The 22,626-nt window shown below is 42.3% G+C and overlaps 1 protein-coding gene and 1 pseudogene across 4 annotated transcripts in view; both read right to left on the bottom strand.

Moving 5' to 3' along the window:
- Positions 1 to 22,626, bottom strand: part of UST (uronyl 2-sulfotransferase) — a 300,699-nt gene that overhangs the window by 80,662 nt on the left and 197,411 nt on the right. The window lies entirely within an intron of this gene.
- LOC137204940 (serine/threonine-protein kinase 3 pseudogene) lies at positions 18,104 to 21,060 on the bottom strand (annotated as a pseudogene).

Below are 22,626 nucleotides of genomic sequence, written 5' to 3' on the forward strand. Positions count from 1 at the left end.
CATCTTTTATTGAAGAGAAATTTAATTTATTATAATTTTGGTGTATAGTGTCAATCCCTTGATTATTTTAGTTTTCATTATCAATTGTGAATGAATAGAGGCCTTTGAACCTATGACAAGCTGGGCATGAACGTGGCCTTCAGGAAGGCATACTGTACACAGGTGGGGTGCTGGGCAGACTTCCCGAATTCAACTCTCTGAACGTTTTGAAAGCCACACCTGCTGGGCCGATGCTGTTCCAGGCTCCTGGACAGGAAGGGTTGCCAAGTATGCAGAATTCTGCCAGATTGTGCAGTTATTTTATTAGGCAAATAAATGTCTACAGATTCTAGTGCAAAACCACTAGGCCCAACCCAGTTTTGTACAAACATTTTCAAAAGTAAAAGTGGAATACATTATCAGTCAATCCTTTTCATAATTATAGTTTTTTTGGCTAACGATCATTTCCCTTCCTTCTACATATAATGTCTGGAATATTTGCACAAAGAATATCTTTAAGCGGAGGTTAGCCCCAGTGGGAGTTACTTAAGAAACCACTGGATACCCTAACTTTTATACAAGTGAGACACTTTAAGAAAGTCCATCTCGACAAAAAATTTCAGGCATAAATTTTATAGAATCATAAATTATGAGAACTGAATTCAGTGACTAGCTGAAGGAAGACTCAGGAAAAAGAGGTAGAGGAGGGCTATCAATCCTTTAGTGCTCTTTATTAGAAATGAAACACATGATAAACTTCACCTGGGATTCTAATTTTAAACTTTCAACTACAATTTTCTCATAAAGTTTACATCTATGATGCCACAATATGGTCAAATGCAATCTGATTTCAGAGATTCTTAATTTGGAGTAGCTCAAAATCGGTTGCTTGTTGTGTTTAAATAAATCAAGCTGAAATCTTCAACAAACCAATGCCAAGGTTCTTTAATTATTTTATGAATTAAGGCATCTACTGTACATAAGACATCATGGTAAGCACCCTGGCCTCAAGTAGCTGACAAGTAATTGTGCCTGTCTCCCTTTACTTGTAGTTTACAAAATGTAACTTTACTAACATTTATATAGAATATATTCTTGGTAGTGGTTCCCTTTATTTGTATGTGGTTCCCTTTTTATTAATGCTCTTACCTTATATTAAAATTTGTCTCATAAACTTTTTTTTAGCATTTAAATGGTGACCTTTTCTCAGCCCTTTACTTCCAGTCTCTATTTTCAACAGATGACTCCCTCTCCCTGTTTAATAGATGAATGTAATCATTTATCTTATTATGATTATTGATATATTTGGATTTATTTTTGCATCTTTCTTTGTGTTTTGTTTGCTATTCTTTTCCTCTTTTTTTTTTCTTTTCCGTTCGTTTTTAAAGTTTTTGATAATACCACCCGCCTTTCTTCTTTTGCTTTAGAATCTAAAGATTTTCTTTCTACTATTTTCACAATTACCCTTACATTTTTTAACGTTCTAAGATTTTTTCCCCCAGATATGTGGTTCTGACAGCTTAAAAAATACAAACGATAACAATGCAGCTTAAAATACTCTCATTACTTGAGAAGTACTGAGGAGAGGTGCAGAATTTTAAGAAATCATTCATAAATGGTCAGAAAGGTGAGTTGATGGAAGAGTCATTTAAAAATGTTTAACGTTCAAACTTGATTAATTTTTTTCTAGTAAAGTCTGAAGTAATTTGGTCTTTCTATATTTCTCCTGAATCTGGAAAGATCTTAGCACTTTTAATTATCCATTAAACACTGCCCATCCCATCTTATCAATGTTGTCTAAATCTAATCCTTTTTTAACACAAAAAACTCTTCGCACTCAGTATTTAACTCATTCTACCAACAGGTGTTAATCAATGGTTATATTCACTGTTGCATCTTGTGTCCTGCACCTCCCTTACTTCTCCTCCTAATCCATCTTTTAATGATCCTTTTAGTGAAGTCGTTAAGTGGTTAACTCTTTCTATGTCTGAAAAAGTCTATAGAGTGATTGTGTAGCTGGATATAAAATCCTAGGTTGACGGTTATTTTCCCTCAGCACTGTGAAGATATTACTCTGCCGTCATCTGGTATCTACTGTTGCTGATGGGAAATCTGCTATCAGCCTAATTATGCTTCCTTCACTGGTCATCTGTTTTTCTTCCTTTTCCTTGACATCCTGCAGTTTTACTCTAAAATATTTGAATGTCAATTTAACTTTGTTTATTCTGTTCACAGGCTGTGGTTTTGTTCTTCCACCCCTCTAGGTCTGCCCTTTAAAAGCCATAGTCTCAGTGACGGGTCAGCAGTCGTTTTGTCTGGCTTTCTTTGCTTGGCTGTGAGGGAAGTGTGGCTCCCCACCCGAGGCCCTGAAAGCACTGATGCTGGCCCCCATCTTGACAGAGAACCCAGTGCCTGGTTGCCGCTGCCCCATTCTGGACCGGAGCTCAGCTGGCCTGTGATTTCACCACTGCTCATCACTCTGGTATTGTTCCAGGCATGGGGACCCTCTTTGGATTTCCTTTTTAAATATTCTATCTATCATTGCTACGTGTTTGGGGCCAAGGGAGAGTGAAATCTCTATACCGTCTCGCTTGGGGGTCCTGTATGGGCTGTTCATGCTTTTTTTCCTTCAGGGTGTTCTATTGGAAAGAATATGGAGTGCAGAAATGTGTGTGATGGATGTGGGGAGTGCACCTTGCTGAGTCAGAGGAAAGATGCTTGGTAAAATGTCAAGTCCATGCCAAAGCAAGGTCACGTGTTTAGTGAAATGTGATCATTTCTGCTTCATGAGGATGTCAGAGGCCAAAGCACAGTTTAAGCCGGACCTCGAACAGTATGATTCCTGAGGATTCTTCTTACAGACCCTGCAAGATATTAATATATTGTAGCAGGGACTTTATTATAACGGTGTTGCTTTGAATCTTTTAATTGCTTCAAGTGTGTCGCCGAAAGTTCCAATATGTGAAGTATACCACGAACACAAAAATGGCATAATCTTCACTCTACATTTTCTTTATTAGTATTATGTAGACTCTAAAATTCTGGAAGGAAAGCTTCCTGTCTCCTCTCTGTATGATGGTACCCACCCAGGGCCAGGCAGGTGCTCTTTTATAGCTCATAAAAGTAGCCTTTGAAGATGATGAGATTTTAATTTGAATTGTGCTATGCCTAGCAAATCACCATGGGAATCTGGTAGAAGCTTTCAGAAGACACTGCTGTTTTTCAATAAACAACATCATAAAAAATTCAGCAGCAGAGTGAAATGCAGAATGAAAGTACTGGTGCATTTTAATCAGAAAATGCTTAAATGATATTGTGGATGAAGATATATCATTATGGATATATTTTTTTAGTAGACATCTGGAGGACTGAAATGTCATTAAATGACCTCTAACCCACTCCCTGCTAGAAAAAGTACATTCCAGATTTGGTCTCCACTTAGAGGAATAATGACTTTGGGGCTTTGTGATTCTAGTCTCCAAGGCCCAGAAAAGCCATGTGGCTGGACCTCTGCCACCAGCAGCTCTGCCGTGACCTCTGAAAGTGGTATCTTGGTTAACCAGCCCCCTGTGGGCAATTTTGCCCTGTGCATTCGGCCCAGCACATAGATGGCAGCAATCTTTGCAAAAGGGGGCTATGCTGATTCTATTTGGAAGCATAGAGTCAGCAGGACTCTCTGTCCTTCTAGCACGACTAATGTTGAGATGCTGACTAAGCCCTTAAAATAAGCAGGAGGACAGGTTTATGGAGAGATCCACCGCCCTCTCTCCTACCTAGTCACATAGAAAAATAGGTCACCACTCTGTGGGCTTGCTGTGGGGTGGTAGTATGATATCATTCGAGTGGATTGCCAGTGGCTCCTATGCGCCTACAGCTTTCCCACTCTAGATCTTAATAAAACCATGGAAATGCATTTTAACTTGACTGCTTTCCGTGCAACACCAGAAAGAAAAGATGCCGGTAAAACCTAGGCCAGAGATCAGAAGGACCACTGCAGATGTCACTTCAAAGCTGAATTATGAACTGGAAAGAAATGCATCGCTCACCTCGCATCTGTTCATTTCACCTGTTAAGAGAAGCCTCAGGAGTAGGCTAAGTCCCCACACAGTTCAGTATTTCCTGGAGGTAGGACTAGGCAGACAAATCAGGCTCCAACAGAGCTTCTCCACCGACCTGAGCCTTTGTGAGTGTAAGAATGGCAGGAATTCCTGGGAAACCAAGTACGTTCTTCAAGGGTTTTTACACCATAAAAATTATTTATGACTCCTTTGGGCCACACAAGTTTCTAAAAGCCACAGAAACTTTCTTAACCTCATAGAATTTTGATGATTTTGCCTTCCCAGCTGAAGAGGTTTAGAATTCCCTTCTCTTTCTTTCACATCCAATAGTCTAATAGTTTTGGCCTAAGAGGCCAAATCTAACCACAAAAGTCACACTTTCAACTTCTGGTTATCCAGGGCATAAACAACATGTCTGTAGATCTTTGAAGGCTCACAGCCTCTCCTTTCTGTGGCCCTGTAGTCCCAACTCAGAAGGTCATACAGAATCCACAACAGGTTTAATAAAGAGAAATTGAAACTAAAGAGGCAGAATGATTATTTTAGATGAACTGGGAATTGCAGTTTCTTAAGACGGTGTAATCATGAGTGACTAAGAATTGACTGGGTGAGAGAACTATAGGAGTGAATAGGCGGTTTTGTTTTTGAATGCATTGATTAAGGGCTATCAAGGATTCAGCAACATTGGATAAAGCAGTCGTGGAAATACAAGGGCTTGAGAGTTCAGCTCACCCCTAGAAGGAAAGCTATGCAGTGAGAAATACAAGGAAAGCAGGGTGAAAACTACAAGAGCTTAGTAGTGGGGTCCGGAAGGAGAGCTGTGGTTTATAGGAGCATGATTCCCTTCGTGAAAAGACTTACTAGGACCACAGTGAAACCCTTGACTGACGGACGAAGTGGTGAATAGCCACCTGGTGGGTTATTTGTGGCAAATTTAAAAGCGCAGGCTGGCTTCCTACTCTCGGGATATTTTCAAATCACGAACTTCCCTCTCCACCCTTAAGTCAAAGAGTAAGAATTCATTTCAATATTAGCCCAAGAAAAACACAATCAGAGGAGGTCACAATGCTAGAATACCGTTATTAATCCCAAGACTAAATACAGTTGATTTCAAAGCTTTCACCAGAAGAGTGGAAAATTTCCCCAGGGGGTTATGATTGGTTTCACTCTTTAGGTAACCATACTGTAAATTCTTTGCTTCTTCACTTTTAGCACTAAGGGCTAGATAGTTTCTCAAAGTACAATAAGCCTAAGGATGTTGCTTTGATTTAAGAAGCAGAGAAAAGGAAGGGAGTTATTGATATGAAACGATTACCGTTTTTCAAAAAGAGTAACCAACATTTTAGAAAGTCCCACTAAAGAACCCTCGGTAGTCCTAGACTATTAGGGAGACAGTGCCCAAGACCTTTCTGTCTGCAGCCCACGACCGTTCTCCTTTAGAGAGAGGCAGGATTTAGCAGGAGGTATGTGCCGCTCAGTCCTATAGAAGGTGGAGGAGAAAATCATTCTCCTTATTCTACATTCTTGCTCTGGACTTGCTAGGTCTAAATCTATCTCATTGATAGTCAGAATTTGGGGATTTAAGATGTCAACTGACATGCAAACAAATGCATTAAAAAACAAATGTCATCCTTAGCTGTTTCTCCTTGCCAGTAAAGACTGAGGGAAGCAGGTGGTTATTAACTTGGAGTACAGAGTACACACACTCCCCCACCCTCGCAAAGGGGTGTGGGGCTATAACTGTATTTCAATATGATTTGTTTTGCATTTAAAAACATTATTCTGAGAGGTCCGTAGGCTTCACTAGACTGCTAAAGCAGTTCACGACATGAAGGAGGTGAAGACCCTCCGTACTGGATATGGACAGCGGGCATATGTCTCTGCCGTAAGATGTATTTCCTAACTTGTACTACAGCACTGGCCCATCCAAAACTGTCAACAGAAGATTATTTTTTACCAAGATTTAAAAAATTCCATTTCAAAGAGTTGGAGAGCAAACTACAACAACCACCAACAAATATTTTTACGCAAATAGAGTCCCCTTGGTGGTTTCAAGTGCTTAAAAGAACTTCTGTACTTGACACTTAATCTAGCACAGTGGTTCTCAAAGTGTGGTCCACAGATTGCTGGTGGGACTTGAGACCCTTTTAGGGGTCCACAAGATCAAAACTATTTTCATAATCATACTAAGGTGTTATTTGTATTTTTGATGGTGTCAACATTGGCACTGATGGTGCAAAACGGTGGTGATAAGTGGTTGGCTCATTAGCATGAATCAAGACAGTGGACCAGGGTCTTTCCTGGTGGTGCAGAGGTTAAGAATCCGCCTGCCAATGCAGGGGACACAGGTTTGAGCCCTGGTCTGGGAAGATCCCACATGCCACGGAGCAACTAAGCCCCTGCGCCGCAACTACTGAGCCTGCGCTCTAGAGCCGGTGAGCCACAACTACTGAGCCCACGTGCCACAACTACTGAAGCCCGTGCGCCTAAAGCCCGTGCTCCACAACAAGAGAAGCCACCGCAATGAGAAGCCTGTACACCGCAACAAAGAGGAGGCCCCGCTCGCCGCAACTAAAGCCCACGTGCATCAACGAAGACCCAACGCAGCCAAAAATTAATTAATTAATTAAAAAAAGAAAAGACAGTGGACCAGACTTGACTAGATATCATGGTACTCTTCACCACTGCACATACTTCAAAAAAATTTTTAACTTAAGAATGTCTTTGACGGAGCAGTAAAAACTATCAGTTCTGCTCAATTCCAGCCCTTTCAACTCTGAGGAGATAAGGGAAGATTGCATAAAGCGCTTCTGCTACTGACCTCTCAGCAGTCTGGTGGAGTCTAAGGACCCACTTCTCAGATCAACGTGCTTGAATGTGTAAAATAAAACATATGATAGTAGAAAGAAAACCAAATATATTGAATTATTTATCAAAATACTAAAAAGTTGGGGTAAGTAATATATGTGCTTGTTAAAATATTAAATAACAAGATTTCTCAGTGGGTCTAATATCTACCATCATATCAATCCAGGTATTATGGTAGTGTGAATGGTTACTTAAAGAGATCTCCAATAAGAGTAATTGATATAAAACAGAAATGAATTCTATTGGTGACATTATAGGTATTGTGAATACTGCTATAGTTTGTTGCCTATATTCAAAAATGAAGGAAATGCTAAGTTAGTGAAAATAATGACGTAGTTTTTTCCTCTATTGGAGTTCATAGACTCTCCTGGACTTTATCCATGGACAATTATCACCACCTGACTACTGCCTATTATTTGTCTATCTATTTGTTTACTATCTGTTTCGCCTCACTAGGGTATCAGCTCCAAGAGAGGTGGGACTTTGTGTTGTACAGAGCGGTCCCAGGGCTTTGAAGGGTGCCTGGCCCGGAGCAGATATTCAGCCAGCATTTCTCAAGTGAATGAGGAAGTACCATCAGTTCCAGGCCCTACTCAATAAACTTGGCCCATTCTCCTCTTTCCACTTCTAGGTCAGACTCCTAAAAGAACATCACTGCAGTTTTCAAATTTACACCTCTTATAAATATTGTGGTTCACAGCCAGTCTCATTATTTGATCCAAACTGTTTTAGAAAGAAGTTGGTGCTTTAAAAGAACTTCTCAATCAGTGGATACAGAGCCTCCTAGCACTGTTCTCTGGGGGTCTGGGGGTGATCAGCGCCTACTACTGTTCCCTACTGGCTTTCACAGAGAAAAGGCAAATGACTGAAACACAAGAATTTTCTGCAAAAGCCCCAAAGTAAAGCTTCTGTGCGCTAAGATGGAAAATATGAATCTGAAAGTCTGTATATCTGGGATTATAATTTTATCCATGAGAACACCCTGGTGTCATGTGAACGAGGTCAGACAGGTAAATAGAGAAGTAGCATCCAGTTAACTTGTCCCTGAATGTTTTCTTTGGCTTCTCAATCTTAATGCACTAATTTGCTTAACTATTCAAATTCCAAAGCAAGAAAGATCTTCTTGGTGTCAAAGCTTAGCCTTGCTCCTCCAATATTTTTATTATAAAATCAACCCATGGGATTCCCTGGTGGCGCAGTGGTTGAGAGTCCGCCTGCCAATGCAGGGGACACGGGTTCATGCGCCCGTCCGGGAAGATCCCACATGCCACGGAGCGGCTGGGCCCGTGAGTCATGGCCGCTGAGCCTGCGCGTACGGAGCCTGTTGCTCCGCAACGGGAGAGTCCACAACAGTGAGAGGGCCGCGTACCGCAAAAAAAAAAAAAAAAAAAAGCAACCCATGTTTATTATAGAATATACAGTTAAGCGAAAAAAGGAAAATAAAAAGCAACCATAAATCTGCCACACAAATATAAATATTTTAAAATACAAGATATAAGGAATTAAAATATAATAGATAAAAAGAAAAATATTTTGGTGTATAACCCTTTTTAGTATTTTTTATACGAAAGTCTATTTTGGTTACTGTGGGTTGTCCTGACTCTAATGCCAAATTCCAAATAAAATATTAAAAAGAACAAAGGAAGCAACGGTCTTTGAACTTTATTACCCTACACACATATTTTTCTTTTTATATTTAAGTGTGAAATTTCTTCACAAAGTGGCCCTGTTTCTTTAGTTGCATTTCCATTGACTTAAATGTTCCTCCAGCTACATTACAAATGGAGAGGAGTGGAATTAATAAAGTAAAAACTCACTGATTACCCAAAAGCTCAGGAAAGTTTGTTATTTACCATATGAACTGGCAACTTATTATTAACTCTTGTATTTAAGGAAGAGATGTGAAGATTAGACAAAGCCTTCACCTCTCAAATGAGAATGGTCAATGGCCCTGGCTGGGCTTTGATGTCTCAGTTTTACAGGTCCCGTTTTGGAAGAGTAAACATGGCTGCCTTAATTTAGTAAGTTATCTGTTAACCTGGAAAGACACGGGACAGAGTTGAAGACACATAATCTGCATTTGCTGTTGTTAGAACAGATGCTTCTATTAACGCAATCCAAGTTGTTTTCAGTTTATTTGAACGAGGATAAAGACCAATCATTTTTGTTTATCCATTATTTCGGTAAGGGTCTCATGGGTTACTTTTTTTCCCGCTTAATGCCCTGGCCCTCCGTCAAATCAGTCTACAGTACTGGTAAAATGCTAATGCAGTTTGTAAAAAGTAATGGAGACCCAGGTGTTGGATTTCTGCTGTGGCTTAGCTACTCCTTCACAGAGGGAAGGCCCTGAAATTTCTGACTTCAATAATCCACCTCGGTTCTTCCCTCCCTTCACTGTCCTAAATCCTTTTGAACTTTTTAAACTTTTCAACCAAGGTTTTTATTTGGGGGCACTTACTGAGGTCAAAGAACCCCACCTTCGTGAAGTTCCCACAAAGCCATAAATTGCTGCTTTAGAAGTCTAGAGGCTTCAAATGATAACAAGAACACTGTGAATTACGTGTTTCTTGTATTTTCAAAGCCTTGAACATCTATTATCCCATTTTTACTGGCTGATGGAGGACTGATGAGGTTCCTACATTTCTAGAAGGGCCATTCCAGAGGAGCAGAAGCGGCTGTAAAGCCCACTCCTGGCTCACTCACTGGTGGTAAAAGGGTGTTGGAATGTGGGTGGGAGAGAGTGCAGGCTCTGAGCTGCTGACTGACAGACCAGTGAATTACCATGAATTGGCCGGAAGCAGGGCAATGTGGAGGAGGAACCAACTAGCTGCATCCTTGGAAACAGGCAGAGGTCTCCTTTGAAGAGTGGATTTGGCAATGGAAAGAGGCGAGTTGCTGTGTTGAAGTGCAGAGGGCTGGGGCGTGGCTGGGAGGGGGCAGGGAGCATGAGACAGTGCATCACCTCGCAGGTCTACACCTGCAGGTCAGAGACCAGAGAGGCGGCCTCCTCTGGCTTCCTGCCTGTCTTTCAATGCAGAACAGCAGCCGAAATGAAGGTCAGGAAGTTGAGGCTGTCCTGTTTTTTAAATAAATGAAATTAATGACATCATGATGCAGGCTCTGCCTACCTGTCCAACCTTGGGTTCCTGTTCCCGCCTCATCCTTTATGCCCCAGCAACCTTTGCTGTCTTTAGTTCCTCCTATGCAGCAAGCCGTTTCAAGTTATCCCCTCTCTGCCTGGCTGCCTTCTACTTATCCAGCAAGACTCAACTCGTGTCATCTCCTCCAGGAAGCCTCCAGGCATGACCTCCACAGCCGTCCACTGATGCTTGTAGATAATGCCCTGGTGTTAGGACCCAAGGGCTATGTGCCTGCCTCTCCCCTTAGACTGTATTTCTAAGAGCAAAGTCTATCTTGTTTCCCCAGCCCTTACCACTGCACGTGGCCCAGAGCAGACGCCCAGTGCCTGTTTGGCTGAATGATACACGTTTGATAAATGAACACATACACATCTGATGAAGATGAAGAGGGTTGAAGCAAGGAATAAAACTTGAACATGGGGCTTCCCTGGTGGCACAGTGGTTGAGAATCCGCCTGCCGATGCAGGGGACACGGGTTCGTGCCCCGGTCCGGGAAGATCCTACATGCCATGGAGCGGCTAGGCCCGTGAGCCATGGCCGCTGAGCCTATGCGTCCGGAGCCTGTGCTCCGCAACGGGAGAGGCCACGACAGTGAGAGTCCCGCGTGCAAAAAAAAAAAAAAAAAAAATTGAACGTGAGCTCCACAGCAATAGCAATTTGTGTCCTATTCCCTGATGGTCCCAAGTGCCAAGAAAAGGGCCTCTCTCTTACTTTTTTATTTAAAAAGTGTTTTTTTTTTTTTTTTTCGGTATGCGGGCCTCTCACTGCCGTGGCCTCTCCCGCTGTGGAGCACAGGCTCCGGACGCGCAGGCTCAGCGGCCATGGCTCATGGGCCTAGCCGTTCCACGGCATGTGGGATCTTCCCGGACTGGGGCACGAACCCGTGTCCCCTGCATTGACAGGCGGATTTTCAACCACTGCGCCACCAGGGAAGCCCTAAAAAGTATTTTAAAATAATAAGGAAGAAACGTTTTTGGAAGTGGTGCAGAAGTGGTGATTCACAGATTCTTTTGCAATGTCAGGAGATTTCAGAGAGCTTTGCTTGAGGGCAAGGGTTGCTGTCACGACAGACCTGCGTTTTCATCTGGAGGCAGGCTTCCCGGCATAAGCTGCTTCCTCAGCTGGGTCATGTGCACTAGAAATATTTTTAGTAGCTCTCATATTTTGCAGTTTGAAGTGACTCTGAAACCTGCGTCTTCTGACTCTCAGGGACACTTAGGGCACATTACTTTCTACAGCGGCCAAAGTCCCTGGGCTTCTTTTCATCCTAACCTTTCTTGGGTTGTTCTCTACGGATGCTGTGCTCTCAGACTCTGGAGCACATGACACAGACAGCATGCAAATTTTATTTCCCAGGCTGGAGAGTGCAGAGCTGGGAGGATAAACAATTTCACAATAAGCTGCCAGTGACCAGGCAGGCAGGTAATTAATATATCCTCTGGTCTGTGGGTGGGAGTAGGCAGGAAGAATATCAATTACATCACTGGGCTGTAATGGATGTTACAGTCCTCTTCAAAGGTCATCTTGAGGTTGAAACACACTTTCCAGTAGTGTCTGCCTTTATAAATGTAAGATGCAGGAATTCATATGAGTGGTAACAGATATAACTGTACCAGACCCAACATTTTACATAATTTCATAGATTACCAATCCCTAATCATCAGTAGAGGAATGTACGTATATCCGTGCTACCTTCGAAGGTAAATACTTATTCAGCAGGGGCAACTCTGGAGTCAGATGACCTGGATTCAGATCGGTGGCATATGATCTACCACCGATCTGCCACCAGTGGCTATCAGTGGTAAATGTATAACAACCACCCTTCCTGAAAAAAAGAAGACCTGATTTACAGCATTTGCAGATTTCCATGGTGTGAATACGCCTACCATGGCCAAATTCAAGCCACCATCTTGATGTCAACTAAATAGCACAATTCCTGAAAATTTAACAGTTGCTCAGAGCCAGTCCAAGCCAGCTCCAGAGCACCATTGGTTGAAACCCAGGCTCTGCTTCTTACTAGTTGTGTAAACTTAAGCAAGTTACACGGCTTCTGTAGTCCTTAGTGTCCCATCTGTGAAACGGGCATAATAATATTTATCTTAGAGGGATGCTGTAAAGATTACATGAGATAGTGTACGTGTGGCAGGTATGAACCTCTCCTGCTGTCGGGAGAGTAACTGACCAATGGTCCGAGATGCTTTGCTCTGAGTCTATCACCCCATTCCTGCTGAGGCCACAGGCTGCTCTAAGCCAAAGACTGGCAGGGAGGTTATAGCAGGTCCATTCCTGCAAGCTGCAGGACTCCTCCGATGGATGACTTTGGCTTAAAGATTCCCCACTGGCTTGGCCAAAACTTTATTAGAGCTGCACTGTAGTCTGAGCTTCTGCCTACCCAATTCTTCCTTCTCTGCTCTTCACGGGGTCAGACCTATAGCAGGTATGATGTCTTTTTCCAATTCCCTTTTCCCTCACGAGCATTTCTCCCAGTAGATCTCTGCATGTCCAATCTCATCTTGGCTTCTGCTTCTCAGAGGAACTTAGCATGCTAGTCACTTTAGACTGTGCATATAGCAAGTTCTCAATAAATATTTATTTTTTTAAAAAGAAGAGTGATGTGGGATTCCCTTGCCCTTGAGGACCTATTTCTTCCCCTGGTAAGTGATCCCGAGAGAGAACATCCTCTTTAGGAGAGACGATGACTATCAACCCAGGGGTGCCTCTGCCTACCTCACCAGGGCAATGCAGACCAACACTTCCATCACTATCTCCATTTTTCTAGTTTTCTTTTGCTTGCCCCTCCCAGCCACTTTCAACAATGATGAACTATCCTCCCTTCTCAAGACTTTTTCCCTCTGATTCTCTGATGCCACATCTCTATGTTATCCTCTTCTTGGGACTGACGCTCTTGTTTCCTTTGTTTCCCACTCCTCAAAGAGTGCTAAAAAATGGGTGACCCACAGGCTTTTTATCCTCATCCTTGATTTCACCAAATGGCTTCAATTCAACAACTTTCAGCAAATAATCAGTGAGCACCGCCATTGTTCCAGACATGATCTCACCCCTCATGGAATATAGATATAGATATAGATGTAGATATATGCAGATAGGTATATATAATTACCCTTTCTCTGGATACTGATAATTTCCAATTCTATATATCTAGCCCAGCCCTCTCTTCTGACTGCTGGATGTCTCCATTCACGTGAGCATCTGAAACTCAGCATATCTCTCCCGCCCCTCTGTACCTGTATTCCCCACCTACAGTAGTACCCTCCATCGAATTGCTCCAACCAGAAACCCAGGATCTTCCTTAACTCCCCTCATCCTCCAGCTCCACATTCGATCACTCAAGGAGCAATGACTGATTCTACCTCAGACATGTGTCTGAATCTTTTCATTCCTATCAGTCTCCTCTGCCGTGCCAATTCTATTCCAAACCAAAATAGTTTATCTTGCCCTACTCCAAGCATCTTCCCCTTGCACAAGATTTCAAATGCAAATCCTGTCATGTCATGCCCCCCTCCCTGACCACAATTCGACCTGAGACTTTCCATTGTTTTCAGAATAAAGCCTCACATACTTATGATATATTTGCCCCTGCCCACCTTTCCATCTGCATAGCATACCCCTGTGCCCTGCCTTCTAAAACTCCATCCATATAAGTTTTGTAGTACCTGGGACTCTTGATTTATGTACATACTATTCCCACAGCCTGATCACCTCTTCCAGTCACTTGTTTAATGTCTGTTTCCCTGACAGATTAGACACTCCATGAAAGCTGGAACCTGTGCTTTTCGGTACTGCATTCTCAGTATCTGCCAAAGCACTGGCTACAGAGTAGGTGCTGAGTACTTGTTGAAAGAAAGAGAGAATGAATTAACCATGTCAGAATATAAATAGTCCAAACATTTATGCACGAGACGTACATAACCTTGTGGATGGGTAGCTTCATTAGAAGATGCTGGTAACAAAATGCCAGACCTACCAGTTTCATTTATAATTAAAGAAAAGAACCCAGGAAGAAGAGTTTAACGTTAAAAAAAAAAAAGCTGTCAATTTCAGTCCCTGAGAGGGTGTGAGTGAGCATGTGTAGGGGTGTGTGTGTGTGTGTGTGTGTGTGTGTGGCGGGGTGGTGACAGGGGGTCCACCATGGTGATCTGGTCATCTTGAGATGACTGTGTCCTCCTTTTCTGCACAAGCATGAAACTGAACTAGGCTGTCATAATAAGGAGACTGGTGAGCAATAGACTGGAAAAGTTTAGGAGATGGCCGTCACTTCCGGGCTTTATAATTTTGTTCCAGAACTTAACATACACCCTTTTCAGACTTTCTTATATTTCACAAATTTGTTCATGATATTCTATTTCTAAATTCACTTTCTCTGATAAATATCTGATTTAGCTTAGCCTTTACAGTCAACACCATCATAATGAGGGCAGCTCCATGTGGTATTTCCAACCTTCACGCTCCAGTCCTAACTCCTTAAATGAGTGGATGAGATGAGATAACCTCTATGTTTCTTTTTTTTTTAATAAATTTATTTATTTATGGCTGTGTTGGGTCTTTATTGCGGTGTGCAGGCTTCTCATTGCGGTGGCTTCTCTTGTTGCGGAGCACGGGCTCTAGGCACATGGGCTTCAGTAGTTGCAGCACACGGGCTCAGTAGTTGTGGCTCACGGGCTTAGTTGCTCCGCGGCATGTGGGATCTTCCCGGACCAGGGCTCGAACCCATGGCAGGCGGATTCTCAACCACTGTGCCATCAGGGAAGCCCTCTATGTTTCTTTTCTGCCTTAAAAAGTACTATGATTAATTAAGGTCTGTTTTTTTCCCCCTCCCTTTTCTCAATTCCCTGGGACCCCATGTTAAAAGGGCCCTGATGACAAATCCTGTTCCTACATTTGCCTTCCTCCTTGCTAATCTTTTTTCTTCCTTCTTTGTTTGTAGCCTCTTCTAATTTACCAACGATGGTGTGATCTAAGTCAAGGGCCTACCCAGTATGACACCATTCCAATAGACCCTGGTAAAGACATTTAATTGCTTCTTGCCACAATTTTGTTATTTGCAAAATGGGACTAATAAGGCTACCTTGGAGAACAGCAGAATTTTGGAAGACTGTAGACTTAATGAGAAGCTTTGAATTTCTCAGAAAAAAAGCCTTTCGAAAACTTGGTGTTAATTCAGCCCTTGATGTAAAATCATTTATTTTGACTGAATTTTAAAATTCGCAATGCTAAATGTGGCTTTGCAAATAAATTAAATACAGGTTTTGCTCTGCAGAAGCCTGACTTCCACTAATAACATTTAGAGAGGATTACTTGAGGTATCTTTGAGCCAAAATATTAAAGTTGATACTGGATGAAAAGTAGAAACCAAAGTAGTCTTCAGGAGTAGGGTATGAAGCAAATAATGCCCTTCGCCAGGTTAGAAGAACTTTTTCACGAAGAAGAAACACTTCTAACAATTAAATTTTGTTGGATTATCGATAACATTTTATTTACTTATAAATAATCAAGTGCTATAGACCTCAAGTTTAAAAGTACTATTTGCTAAGGCAGCTAAACCTAGCAAAAGTGTTTCTTTTTGCTTTTGATAGTAAAATATTAGTCTAATTAAATTGGTGTAACTTAATTTCATCAGCTATAATAGAGAGCTGAACTCCAAGACCTGCCGTGCCCTGGGAAGTGCCTTTAGATCCGTAGAGGCAACAACTAACTTAGCTGATAACAACTAAGCACCCATTTTATCCAGAAAAAAAAATCCAGCTAATCATCAGTTATGGCCTAGAGGCAACTGAGAGACCTGTACATAAAATACAGATGTGCACATTTATATGAATGGAAAAACTTGAGAAGGATACACTGACATGGTCATATATTTATCAAACTGTGAATCCATCCAATATTCATTTAGTCATTTATTCAACAAATAATCTTTGAGCACTTACTATGTGTCAGATCCTGTTCTTTTATTTTTAAAAAAACTTTTTTTAGGTGCTGAAGAAATGCTGGTGAGTAAGGCCGCTAAGTTCCCTGCGCATATGCAGTAAATCCTATTAAGTCCTTCCTACATGATGGGCTCCAGGGAAGCAATAAATGGGATGTATACAAAGCAGGGAAGATGATACGTGACCAACAGCAGATGGAATACTTGACAGTCAGGTTGAGAAAGGACTAAGGAAACAAGCTGAGAGTCACACAGGATGAAAAGAGGCAGTTCAGCATGGTGGTTAGGGACACGGCCTCTGAAGCCAGACTGCCGGAATCTGAATCCTAGTTCCATCACTTCATGGATGTAACTTAACTCTGGGCAAGTTGCTTAACCTTCCTGAGCAACAGGCTCATCATTAAATTGAGATCATGATAACATAATAATAATCTCATAAGATTGTGTTATGAGGATCGAGTTAAGTATTCAGGTACTAAGGAACAGCGACCCAAAGGTTGGGATCAAGAGAGAATGGTGATGAGATTTTGAAGGATGGATAGGACATGGATGGAGAGAGAAACGAGAAGAAGACTTTCCAGCTTAGGGTAGCAACATAAGGAAAAGAAAGGATATGGGAAGGAGCCTGTTCTCAAGAGAGAATTTGAGAAGCTTGGTTCAATTAGCATTTAATTGGGAAAGCAGTAAGTCAAGGTTGGCAGGATAGGTCCAGATTATTGAGTCTTGAAAGCCGCAGAAAGGACTTGAGAATTCATCACAGAAGGCAGGACACACCAAGCTTCTTGAGCAAGGAATTAAATGACAGGATGTGAAGTGCTGCTTTGGAAAACGAATCTGGCAGCACTATACAGGGTGAAAGGGCGAGAAAGTGGCTAAATCAGAGGAGATTAGTTAGGAGGCTGTTCCAGCACTGAAAAACATTAAAGACAGTGCTAATGGCAGTGGCAACGGAGAGAGGGTGAGCGACGCTGCAGAGACATTCTAAACAAAATAAAAGGGGTTTCAGTGCCGATTGGACTGAATGGATGAAGGAGAAGAACTTTCCAAAAAAAATCAGGGTAGTGGTATATTGATGATGTATGTATATTATTCAAGTGTTTTCAATTGCAGAGTGATCAGATTGGGCAAACAGAGAATAGGCAAGATGCAGGAAACTGGCTGCACAAAACTCTCGCAGGATGCCCACAGAAGACTGAATGCGAGAACCCGATGAAGATGCAGGGCCAAGGTATTAATGGAAAGAAAGAAATATTGTGTGACAGGAGGAGCCCACCTGTGAAGGGCCAGAAACAGAACCCTCCATTCAAAGTAAATGATGAATTACTCAGGCTTTCACGTCTGGAGTTTGCACACAAAGGTAAAAGGCATATACTAATGTATGATATTAGGGATCTGAATTTAATGAGGGGAGCAACTGGAAGTGACCAAGTTAAAGTCTCAGATGCATATTAAGTCAGAACAATTCAAGTGAGGGGTTTTATCTGCTGACTTCAACTTAGTTCCCACAAGTAAAGGAGAAATAACACTTATCCGGCGAACGTGCTGATCACACAGGGCTAAGAGTGAGCACAGTGGGAGATGCGGTGTCACTCAAGGTCTCCCACGGTGCTTCTCAAGTCCATCTAAAACTTAATGTTTTCTGGGGATGTACGTGGGGGGAGGGAGAGCTGAACAAGCTGATTTTAAAGTTTCTATAGAAAAATCAACAAAGACGAAAGAGCTAGAACAGTTAGGGGAAAGATTAGTGAGAAGAGATTAGAGCCTACCAGATAATAAAATATTTAGTATATAATAGTTATTGTATAGTACATTAATTGTATTGATGATATTATTGTCTATTATATAATAAAATGTATATTATGTGATTATATATTAGTTTACACACAAGAGCACACACACACACACACACACACATATATGTAATAGTGTTCTACTATACCTAAAGACACAGATCAATGGAATAACATAAAAAGTCAAAAAATTGATCCCTCCAAAAATAAGAATTTATTACATGGTAAAGGCGACACTTTAGTGTGAAAAAATAAATTATTCTGTAAAGGTTGTTGAGATAATTTGTTAACCATCTGGGAAAAAAAAGATATTGGATTCATATGTTACACCTGACAGCAGGATGGATCAAAGATTTTATACTAGACAACAGGAATTACAACAAAAACTCCGGAAGACACCATGGAGAATTCTTTTAATAGCTTCAGAGCAAAGAAGGTCTTTCTAAGTGTAACACACAACTTAGAAGCAGCATTTCACATCCTGACATTTAATTCCTTGCTCAAGACGCTTGAGTCCTGCCTTCTGTGATGAATTTTCAAGTCCTTTCTGCAGCTTTCAAGACTCTCAGTTATCTGGTCCTGTCCTGGCAGCCTTGACTTACTGCTTTCCTAAATAAATACGTGTTAATCAAACCACGCTTCTCACATCCTGTTTCCAAAACTGGCTCATTCTCACTTGCATTTTTCCTATGCTATTCATTGGTTAACTTATCCTTTTTCTCTTGGTTTGTGAAGCTTCTTTTCATTGAAGTTTTTTACTGAGATAATTGTAGATTCACATGTGGTTGTGATGCTTTTTGGTTAAGTATTATGATAATATATTTTTTAAAATAAATTTATTTATTTTTGGCTGTGTTGGGTCTTCGTTGCCGTGCGCGGGCTTTCTCTAGTTGCGGCGAGCGGGGGCTACTCTTTGTTGCGGTGCGCGGGCTTCTCATTGTGGCGGCTTCTCTTGTTACGAAGCACGGGCTCTAGGCACACGGGCTCAGCAGTTGTGGCGCACGGGCTTAGATGCTCCACGGCATGTGGGATCTTCCTGGACCAGGGAGCGAACCCGTGTCCGCTGCATTGGAGCAGATTCTCAACCACTGCGCCACCCGGGAAGCCCAAAGTCAAAGTCTCCATCTTGAGGAACTTTCCAGTTATCAGGAAAAACATTTTTGGACACAGGGAAGGGTTCATGCATATTCTGATTACAGTTTTCATGACTCTTATTTTGAAGTCCTGTTTATCAAAGTAATCCAAGAAAGATGGTCTTTGTACTTGTGGTGAAGTTGCATTTCTTTTCATAGTTCCATCTCCTTCCTCATCCTCACTGTTTATAACCATGGCCCCAAGTCAGACTCTAACATTGTGCTGTTATGTTCAATCACGGTCTGGGCCCCTTCACTCATCGTGCTTGTGGGCCTCATGGTGCGCACGCTTTCTGAGCTAGTCTTCACCATGGTGTGGGAATACAGCTCATCTTCATCCGAATTTTCTTCTTCCTCTTCCATTTCTCGCTCTATTCCTCATGTCTTTTAGCCTTGATTTCCATAGCTTCTGTGATCAAGTCTCTTAAAATTGATACAGGTTTTGCATTCCTGATAAAAGGGTGCTGTAAAAGTTGTGTTGCAGTAGCTCTCTGCTCAGGATTCTTCACTAGGCACTTTTTAAAAAATTGGTGAAATCATCAGAACAAAGTTCTGGCTTCCTGAATGTTGGTGGTGGGTTTGTGGGAATCAAAAAAATAGCCTGGGGGTCTGGCAACAGGAGGAGGAATTCCCAGAGAATCAAACTTTGAAGGCTAGCAGGATTTGACTGCAGGACTTCGACAGGACTGGGGGAAACAGAGACTCCACTCATGAAGGGCACACACAGGGTAGTGTGCGCATCGGGACGCAGGGGGAAGGAGCAGTGACTCCGTAGGAGACTGAGCCAGGCCTCCCTGTTGGTGTTGGAGGGTATCTTGCAGAGGCGGGGGGTGGCTGTGGCTCACTGCCGGGACAAGGACACTGCCAGCAGAAGTTCTGGGAAGTACTCCTTGGCGTGAGCCCTCCCGCCATTAGCACCACCAAAGAGCCTGCATGTTCCAGTGCTGGGTCGCTTCAGGCCAAACAACCCTAAATATTATGATAATATTATAACAATATCGATAGCTGACATTACACCTAGGGAACAGAAAGACACAGAAGAGTTTTAAGCAGGAGAAGGACAATGTCAGATTTGCACACTAGAGGCTATGACTGTGGGTTGGAAGATGAACTGGAGCCAGGCTGACAGCCTATGAGGCTTTTGCAGATATCTGGGTAGAACATGAGGAGGGCTTTGTTGATGACCCTGATGGGGAATGATCTGAGAGACGTCAAGGAGGAAGAAGCGACAGTCTTGGCAGCTGGACTGGACACTCTTGTGCCCTGCCTCCCGTCCTCTTGGCCACTTTTTCTCTAGCCATTGCTGCAGCCGTGAGATTCATGCAGAAGTAACCTGAGAGCAACCTCGCTTTCTGCTCCCAGTGCTACACCCAGAGGAACCCACATGGCCCCCCTGTGTGCACAGCCCAGATGTGCGGGGAGTTAAGGCTTCATGAGGTGAACCTGACAACAAACGATGAAAGCAGTGGGTAAATGCTTTCTGCTTTCCTCAGTCAGAAACATTCTAGGGCAAATTCTACCCTGTCCTCCCACAGTGCTGGCAGGCTTGAGCCTCGGTTTCCACGGGAGTGACCAATGTCAGGACACGCCCTTGTGCTGACCTTCCCTCCTTCCCCCTCTCTCCAGTCCCCTACTCCTAGTCCCTGGGATCACTGTCCAAATTCTAAAACCCTTCCTCCAAACCCTTGCCTCAGGCTCTGCTTTCAGGAGGATTCCAGGTTAAGCTGGTGACTGATTGCATATGGGTTGGGGGGCTGGGGAAAGAAAGCAGGCAGGGATGACTCCAGAGTCTCTTGTATGGGTGACTGAACCGATAGGGGTATCACTCACTATTAATGGGATACAGGAGGAGATGGGTTTCTTTGTGTGTGGTAGAGGCAGAGAGTAGGAACAGATGCTCATCTTGCCACAGCTATTCCCATCACAATGCCTGACGTTTTGCAGGTGTTCAAAATATATTGAAGTTGTAAGTGGAGAGAGGAGGCAAACATTGGTGCTTGGTCCACATTTGTATCTATTGTTAAGTATGTACTGAAAGTTGGGCTGGGTGTTGGCCAGGTGGCTGTGAAGGGTGCTGGGATTAAAAGAGATCATGTCCTATCATCTGAGAGAATTATATTTTAGTTAAACATAGAAGACATACAAATGTGAAATAATTTGAAGGATTTTAGAAGCAATATATATTAACAAGTAAAAAATATATATTATTTATATTAGCATGTAAAAACTAAATATAATTCACACCAAGTAATAATTACCTGGAGAAATAAAGATGAGCAGTAATCAAGGTTGGCTGAGGTTAATCTTATTGTCTTGGTTTATTTTTTATTTTTTGGCTGCGCCGTGTGGCTGGCGGGATCTCATTTCCCCAACCAGGGATTGAACCCAGGCCGCAGCAGTGAGAGCCCCTAACCACTAGGCCACAAGGGAACTCCCTATTGTCTTGGTTTAGAGCACTTTTCTTAATCTCATAGGGTTTTTATTTATTAATAGTGGTCAGATATGGAATGCCATAATTATAGTGAGATTTCATCGCCAACAAAGTTTCCTCTGTCTCTTATTAAACTTGATAACTTTCTTTTGTGCATCTGCTGATTCTTTTGACAAGTCTCATCCAAGAGTTTAGTTTATTTCAAAAACTGGCAGTGAGTGTTTAAAACTCTGCAGAGTGGTGAAGGGGCAGCCAGCTCACTATGAAAGTCATACCAGGGGCCGCCCTGGTGGCTCAGTGGTTAAGAATCCGCCAGCCAATGCAGGGGACACAGGTTCGAGTCCTGGTCCGGGAAGATCCCACATGCCGCAGAGCAACTAAGCCCGTGCGCCACAACTACTGAGCCTGCGCTCTAGAGCGACACTACTGAGCCCACGTGCCACAACTACTGAGGCCCGTGCGCCTAGAGCCCGTGCTCGGCAACAAGAGAAGCCACCGCAAAGAGAAGCCTGTGCACCGCAACGAAGAGCAGCCCCCGCTCGCCACAACTAGAGAAAGCCCGAGCACAGGAATGAAGACCCAACACAGGCAAAAATAAAAACAAATTAATTAATTAATTTAAAAAAAGTCATACCGGTATAACCTTCCTCTTCAATGCAAAAAAAAAAAAAAAAATGAGTATAGAAATGTTTAGCTACATGTTGATACAATTCCATTGTGTTTTTAGTTTGTAATATGAAATGCAGAGTCATTTTTAAAAAGCTTCATTTGACTTGAAATCGAGTAAGCTTTGGTTAAAATTCTTTCATTTAATCATGAATGAAGATTCATGTCATGTCAGGGAAGAGTCTCCTGACATGGTACCGTATCCCTCTGCTTAGTTTCTATCCTCCCTGTAGTCGGAAGTATTTAGCCTTGTCCTTCAACTTCCAGCCATTAGAGGGCAAGGCTGCGGCAGCTAACAGATTCTAAGACTTGTTTTGAGAGAGCCTGAGCGAAGCAAGCGTTTTTCCAATTACACACTATCTAATTCAATTTACAGTTATTAGAAAAACTGCCAGCCATTTCACGTTAATTTTGACATTTTCATAAGTACTTGCAATTAGAATTCAAGCTGAGATTCCAATAAATCTCTTAGACGTTTTACACTTACTTTTCCTGTCTTTAGAGTTCACGAAATATTTTTCAGAACACGTTTGGAGGTCGTTCTGCCTTTGGGGAATTTATGCTGTGTATGTAAAACAGTTGGGCAGTGAAAAAATATTACAATTTGGCAAAGCAAA

The sequence above is a fragment of the Pseudorca crassidens genome, chromosome 13 (genome assembly GCF_039906515.1).
Source record: "Pseudorca crassidens isolate mPseCra1 chromosome 13, mPseCra1.hap1, whole genome shotgun sequence".
Classification (NCBI taxonomy): Eukaryota; Metazoa; Chordata; class Mammalia; order Artiodactyla; family Delphinidae; genus Pseudorca; species Pseudorca crassidens.